The sequence below is a fragment of the Dermacentor andersoni genome, chromosome 3, assembly GCF_023375885.2.
Source record: "Dermacentor andersoni chromosome 3, qqDerAnde1_hic_scaffold, whole genome shotgun sequence".
Taxonomy (NCBI): Eukaryota; Metazoa; Arthropoda; class Arachnida; order Ixodida; family Ixodidae; genus Dermacentor; species Dermacentor andersoni.
In genome coordinates, this window is record NC_092816.1 from 21,458,294 (window position 1) to 21,466,362 (window position 8,069).

The 8,069-nt window shown below is 49.0% G+C and overlaps 1 non-coding gene across 1 annotated transcript; it reads right to left on the reverse strand.

The window, feature by feature from the left end:
- Positions 1–5,014: 5,014 nt before the first annotated feature.
- TRNAS-CGA (transfer RNA serine (anticodon CGA)) lies at positions 5,015–5,087 on the reverse strand. Its single transcript has one exon. It is a non-coding gene; the product is annotated as a tRNA-Ser (tRNA).
- Positions 5,088–8,069: the final 2,982 nt, after the last annotated feature.

Sequence of the window (8,069 nt, forward strand, 5' to 3'; positions counted from 1 at the left end):
ATATAAAGCACCTAGTTCCCCTACCCTTCGCGAAGTGTAACTGCTAGTGAGCGGCGTCACTAAAGCATAACGAACTGGATGTAGGATGTTCGATACCTCACTAGCCTTAGCTAAATGATTACCACGAAAATATCAAGAATAAGTACAGCGGCGCGTGCGCGAAACGGTGATTTTTTTACCACCTTACTGCATCGGTGTCGCACGAACGCGCGAAGGTAACCGCGCGGTATGATAACATAAAAAAAAAAGCGTTCCGCGATCTGCTCAACGGCCCGACGGCAAAATATCCGCACCCGCCGACCGACGACTCTTCTTGTGGAGATCAAGGTTTCCTTTTTTTTCTTTTGCGACGCGCCCGCGTACCGCCAGCCACGGAGCGAGTGCGCCGGCGCACCGCGCGCTGGTTCGTCAAATTACACGAGCGGTCCGACGGCAACGCGGGACCCGCGGCCAATCAATAAGGGAGCGCCGGCGATCGGAGACGCGCTCGGCGGCGGCGCCACTGACGTACGGCTGGCGCAAGACGGCGCATATTTCACGTCCGGGAGAAGCGGGGAGGTGGAGCGGTTGCACCACGCGTCGCGGGCGGCGACCGCGCGTGCGAAAGCGCGCATCTGCTCCCGCGTCCGCGGATGATGGGTGCTGCGGACGCCGGTGAGCGCGCGTTGCGGCCGCAGCCGCTGCTGCTTCTGCTGCTGCATCATCCTCTCCTCGACAGCGTGCCCAGGCGTTAGCCAATACTGGCTGCGTGCGGGGACGTGGGTCTCGTCCGGCTGAGACAGCACACGGGCAAATTGCTTTTTGCGCTGGGCGGCGCGCACTCTTGCCTCGTGACAGCTCTTCGAGAAAATGAGACGCGTCATTCGTCCTCCTATCTGTAACTAACCTGCCGAATCGGGACAGATTTGACGGAGCTGCCGATAATGCCGAGTTATGAGAACTGGCAGTGCCGAGCGAGTGACAAATTCGCTCGCTCGCTCGCTCGCTGACTGACTGACTCACTCACTCACTCACTCACTCACTCACTCACTCACTCGCTCGCTCGCTCACTCACTCACTCACTCACTCACTCACTCACTCACTCACTCACTCACTCACTCACTCACTCACTCACTCACTCACTCACTCACTCACTCACTCACTCACTCACTCACTCACTCACTCACTCACCCACTCACTCACTCACTCACTCACTCACTCACTCACTCACTCACTCACTCACTCACTCACTCACTCACTCACTCACTCACTCACTCACTCACTCACTCACTCACTCACTCACTCACTCACTCACTCACTCACTGTTTCTGCAGAATGATCTACTTTTGTATTTTCCTGTAAAATGAATGTAGGCCATTATTTACCCGTATAACAGCCATCTATTCCACAAATATATTAATATCCAGGGACATTGAACACTGCGGGCTTTTGGTACACATATTTTCTCATCAAGGCATTTCTACCCTGATGATCACTGTTCACATTAATGGTGATTGAATGTATGATGATAGATCACACTTGAAAGTGTAGAAGGCTCTACCTGGTCGTAAATTCACCTTTACTACTTTAACCGCTTGCAGCGAACGGAATTCGTGCGATTCGCCATTTTATATACGTTCTAGATCTGCCGTCAAACAATTTCGATAATTACAAATTGCCTATCAATATTTTTATCATTCTCGTGCCTCTCATCATGCTTTCTTTCGGCGCGGTGTCATCTCATATATTCATAAAGCTCGTAGAGCATATCCGGTCACTTGTTTGCAGACCAAGTACCACGCACAATAGAGGCTTTTTTTGTCCTGTATATGTAGTTTCACCTTTGAATGTCTCGTTATGTGGCAAAGCCAAATTGTTGAATCAGGAGAAGAGCGTTTAGGTTTCCCACATGGCTTGATCTATCTTCGTAACACGATGAAAATAAATTGTAACCTAAAGAAAGAACCTGAAGCACATCCTTAAAAATACGAGGTCCCTATGTCAACTCTTATGAAACAAGAATGGATGGTATTCTGCAAAACATTGTGCAAGGACAGCCCCAGTGTATAATTTATAGTATCCTGATGTTCAAAGCAGTGCACATGTTTGCAGAAGGTCCCCCATTGCGTTGTGGTACGTTCAGGTCACCATTATTCTTAGGCATATAGTGAATGACGTGAATTTCGCTCGTGTAATTTGCGCCGTAAGTTGCTATGAAGCGACGGTGCTCTCACTTTGGAGTCGATTAGCGATTCTTGGTCGTGGAGCACCAACGACTTACAAGGTACTCTTTACAAACAAAACACACACATAGTTTTAGTCAGGAGACATCAATAACTTATTAACGCTTAGTTCTTCACTTTGCATTGATATTGCTATTATCATGCTTTCTTGGGACCCTCCACGCGAGGCGGTTGTGCAGAAGAAAAAGGGGCACGTAAGAGGAACTGACGCTGTAACTTTAAAGGATTATAGGCATGCTGCATAACGAGATTTAAAGCATAAAAATACGTCGAGGTTTTTTTTTTTTTTTTTTTTTTTTTTTTTACGAACGAAGTACCGCAGTTATTCGAGTATACCGTGTTGGTTTTAAATGTAACTCTATCACAAGTTAGAAGTCACATGTTGGCTAAAGAAAAGTGCCCTGAATAAATACCAATCTTTGTTTTTAAAAGGGCAGAAGTACATTTAAATGCGGCATTTTCGGTTTGAATTTAGCGCGACCTCCAAGCTCAGGGTTGTACCCAGCATCTTTTTCCGCTCCAACAGCACGTCACTCTCGCTTATAACTATAAAAAAAAAGAATAAAATAAAATAAAATTAGGTGAAACGAAGAAGTCAGCAGCGCCCTAACAGCCTGTCACAGAAACTAGATAGTCAAGGAGAGTCGATACGCTTTGTATTTAACCTGCGACTGGCCCTTCGTAGATAAAAACAAGTCGACACAAACCACTTCATCGTCTCTACGTTTCGTGTTTATGTTATCATATTTAAGTTTGTGTCGCGCTGAAGCTATCATGTCGCGTAACGTGCACTAACTCGCCCAACTACGTGAACCACTGGTTGAGATTGTTTTATTGACCTCGCAAACCTATTTAATCTTGTATAATTACGTGTCATCACCAGCACATGTGGCACAATAGATACTTCAAAATTAAACAATTTCTTGCCCCTTTACCATCACGTTTACCATCACATTTACCTCTGAGGCGTTCGCGTCCGGTGCAGCATGGTACTTGATACCGCTTAGCTTTCATTATTATGACTGTCAGTGTTCACTTCAAGCAGTTCAACCGTGTCGCAAGAAGTATGCGTGCTTTCATCACTCTTTTTGCTGTCAGTGCTGGCGATAAAAACAAAGAAGCGAATGCACTCCGAGCGATGGTCGTGGGACGTGAAGTGCATAAGAACACCTGCGCGGTGCCACGACGCGCGCGCTCTGACGCAGGGACGACCGCGACGACTTCGCGTGCGCAGCTTGGTGCCACCTACGCCCGCATATTCCCGCGTCTCTCCCTTCGCCGGCGGCGGCCGATGATGGAGCGCGCCCGTGCGCTTTTGCTCCTCCAGGGCTCCCCGGAGACGTTGCCATTCTTCATGGCGGCAAAATCTCTTGATTAAGGCCGCCGCCGCTGCCTCCGTTGTCTTTGGGAGACCATTTTCGTTTTTCCCGCCCGCTCCCCTTTCCTCCCCGATCTTTATTTCCGCCGTGCCTAATGAAACGGAGCGAGCTGCCTAAATAGACTTCCCATTTATGGCGCGCCTTCGTGGCAGCCGGGAGAGGGAAGTCGGGCGGCGCGTCGGGTGCGCAGGGCAGAAAAAGAGGAGCACGGGGAGAGAGGTTCATTCGCGGCGACGAGCTGGGACGGAAGGGAAAACGGGAAATGGGGGGTGGAGTGGTCTTAGCGAAGGCAGCGTGTATGCGTCGATACGGTGGAAAAGGACTCGGAAGAACTCGGCCACGGCGCGGGTTTAATCACGAGGATTTATCACGGCATCGACCGGACGCGGACCCTGCTCACCGCGGGAGAAGAAAAAGCCCGCCTCTCCCGTCGCCTGCGCTGTCGCGCGCGCCGCGGGTGAGACGCGTCTGCCACTGCGAGACTGCTGCTGCCGGCCGTCGAAAGGCGTGGAATGAGAAGCCTCGCCTACTTATTAGACTGTGTTCTGTAAGTGTTCAACAAATCTAAAACAAAGAAGACAAATACAATGTCAAGCACCTCAAAACCATTCTTTCATGTCGAGGTCATAATTTGCCGAGGCACGAAAAGCTTTGATCACTAGTTGTTTCGCGCCAACTAATCTAGATCAAGAACCTACCGGTAAAGACTATAGGTACGAAAAAGTCACTTTCGTGAGGATACGTGTGAACTTGTGATTACTGTTTCTCTGTCGTTTTGCCGACGAAAGAAAAACCAAACCGGTTTTCATTTTCCTCGATGTTCGAGTTTATTTTGTGAATCATTTTCCCCATAACCAAATCATCGACAAGCCTTCATATCGCAAGCCTGATATCGTGGCCCGTAGAATTATTGTTATTCCCGTCGGTGCTCACGAATGCTGCGTATAACGCGCATAGTTAAGATTTCGGTCGGTTCTTCGGCACACTCTTCCTAAAACGATTCGTATTTGAAACTGCGCTGCTATGTGCAGGGCACAGTTTTGTTAGACGGCGATCAACCAGCCCCCGAGGCATCGCTCAGATATCGTTACAACTAAACACTGTAAATGACAAATAGTTTGGTAATTGTTTTTCACGCATAGCATACTTCGCGCTGTACAAGCCGCCATTTATGGATGTGCCACTGTTTCCGCTTCTCTGGAGCGTCAAGCCATCGTCGCCCGACGTTTTCTTTGACTACTTTCCCGGGTTTCGCGTGGCTGCCTGGCTATGATATATATATATATATATATATATCATAAGAAGCCAACAAACACTGACACCAAGGACAACATAGGGGAAATTACTTGTGCTTAACAAATGAAATAATGAAACGACAAATTATTGGAAATTAAAGTGGATGAAAAGACAACTTGCCGCAGGTGGGAACCGAACCCACAACCTTCGCATTTCGCGTGCGATGCTCTACCAATTGAGCTACCGCGGCGCCGTTTTCCCATCCACTTTCTTGGGTATTTATGTGTCCTAGTAGAACCCTGTGAGTGTTTATATATATAGTAGCCTGGGAGTGTTTATATATATTTCGCATATATATATGCGAAATGCGAAGGTTGTGGGTTCGGTTCCCACCTGCGGCAAGTTGTTTTTTCATCCACTTTAATTTCCAATAATTTGTAGTTTCATTATTCCATTTGTTAAGCACAAGTAATTTCCCCTATGTTGTCCTTGGTGTCAGTGTTTGTTGGCTTCTTATGATATGACTAATAAAACTCGGGCCCCTCGGTTACCCCCCTTTCTTCTCGTTTATATATATATATATATATATATATATATATATTGTCGCGGAGCTGGGTCTTGCGTAGGTGCTTCTTCGAGTAGTGAACAGCAGCCGCGGACATCCGCAACACCGTCAAAATAAGCCACAGCCATGCCCTTTGGAAGGCGCCGTCGCTCTGTGCTAAAATTTGTTAGCAACAGGTTCGTGCGCACGTCGGTGACATTTACGATTCCTCGTGCGACCGAGACACCATGAGTGAACAACAACGTGGTTATTTGGTCGGCAACGCCTTCGCAATGAAACGGTACGTCACATGCTACCGAAACAAGGGTACATGATCGAGCTGGGATGATAACGTCGTCTTCTGTTAGACGAAAGGAGTGGTGTTGCGGCGATAAGCAATAGACTAAACCAGGACTCTTATAAAACGTCACCATGCGATCCGGGATGGTAATTACGGCGCCATTTTATTTCAGAAAATCCATTCCAATAATCAAATCTTTACAGCACACAGGCAGAACGATGAAAGCGGCCACGAAAGAATCCCCGATATCAATTCTAGAAGTACATTTTCCAGTATGCTTCAGTAATTGACCGCCTGCCGTCCTTATGCGAGGTCCCGTCCATGGCGTCTTTACTTTCTTCAGGCGGAGGACGAGTTCCTGACTCATTATCGAGAAGTCGGCACCAGTGTCGACTAACGCTGTCACTGGCTGTCCGTCCACCAAAACATTAATGTCGGCGCTCACAATTTCTTCGGTGTTTATCGGCTTCACAGCGTTCTGCAGCGGGAGTGTTGGGGGATTTTTATTGTCTTACCGCGGGCCTGCAACCTTACCCCCAGAGGTCGCCGCCTTCAGTGGGCGACCTTCGTCCTCGGAGGTCAGCAAAAGTACGTCCAGTATAGTGAAGCCATCTGACGTGGAGGGGTTGGAGAACGCGACCGACGGCCGAAATAGGACCTATCGTTGGGCACGGATTCGTCATTCGGGTGCGCTATTGGAGGTTCCCGAAAAGTAGCGTCGTCGCGGCGTAGCATGGAATTGTCATTTGCATGTCGACCATAGGACCACGGACGATGGGATCGAAATGACGTGTCGCGATGCAAGCAATTATGCGAAATATGGCCGGCGCCTTCGCAGTGAAAGCAAAATGGTCGCCTATCAACGGTGCGCCATACGTCGGTTTTCCCAAATTGCGGCCGTCCCGTAGCGTCGTTTTGCGGCCTTTACCAAGGGGCGGCGAACGACGGCTGCTGGTGTCACTGCAGAGGCATAACGGGTGCGCGCCTCGAAGCATCCTCTTGCGGCGGCGACCAAAGAGCGGCTGTTGGAGGCTGGTGGTACGGCGGTGTGATTGTGACGGGTGGTGGACATCGGACAGCGGCGGCGTAAGTCATGGGACGCTGGTGATCTTGAAAATCGGCTGCCGGGAACGCCTGCCTAATTTCGTCGCGCACCACTTCGGCGATTGATGCTACAGGTCTATCCAACGTCGGTGTTAAAATCTTTTGCACGTCCTCTCTGACAAGCTCTCTGATCAATTCACGCAAGGAATTCTGATACTCGGCAGTCCCTGCGGCGGCATTGATTGCATTGCTGGAGGATAGTCGATCGTACTGCCTGCACCGTTGATGAAGGGCCCGCTCAATAGCCGTAGCCTCTTTGATAAAGTGAGCGACGGTGACTGGTGGATTCCACACAAGCCCCGCGAACAACTACTCTTTTACACTTCGGATGAGGTAGCGCAACTTCCTATCTTCGGTCATGTTCCGGTCGGCTCTACGAAAGAGGCGGGCCATGTCCTCGGCGAACATTGTGACCGACTCATTAGGTTCTTGCACCCGTAGCTCCACCATCTGCTGGGCGCGGTCGCGTCGGTCGGCACTTGCAAAAGTATCCGTGATCTTCTGCCGAAAGTCATTCCACGTCGTCAGGCTAGCGTCACGGTTCTCGTACCAAGTACGACCAATGTCGTCAAGGGCGAAATAGACGTGGGAAAGCTTTTGCTGCTCAGTCCACCGGTTAATCTGTGCGACGCGTTCATACTTGTCAAGCCAGTCTTCAATGTCTTCGAAGACTGCACCGCGATAGCGATCGGGAACCAGTGGATGCAGAACGGTTACCTGTTGTGGACTGGGAAACCGGCTGCTTTGGGGTGCTTGCGGTGAGCTGGTTTCGGCCATTACGAGGTGTGTGCTGCTGCCGGAGAGAGGTGGTTGAAGAGGGGAAAACTCTGGGGCAAGGCCTAGCAGTCGGCGACTAAAGCGATGCACGGGTGTCGTAACTGGTGAAAATGCCTCCGGGCTAGATGAACGACTCCCAGAAGGACTCCGGAGCATCAGGCTAACTCAGTACCCAGCACCTCCGCCAGTGTCGCGGTACAACGCGGACAGAAGACAGGGAGACGTTCAAGAGCAACAGGACAACCTGTTCAAAAACAAACGAAACCGAGGCACGTCTTCTTCGTCCTCTCCCCAAAATCTCAGCCACCCACTAGACGGAGTCCATTATTGCCCCCATCGTCGTTGTATATATATATATATATATATATATATATATATATATATATATATATATATATATATATATATATATATATATATATATATATATATATATATATATATATATATATATATATATTACACGCGAAGGTGTTATCAAACTACTAGCTGTGTTTCTTAAACAA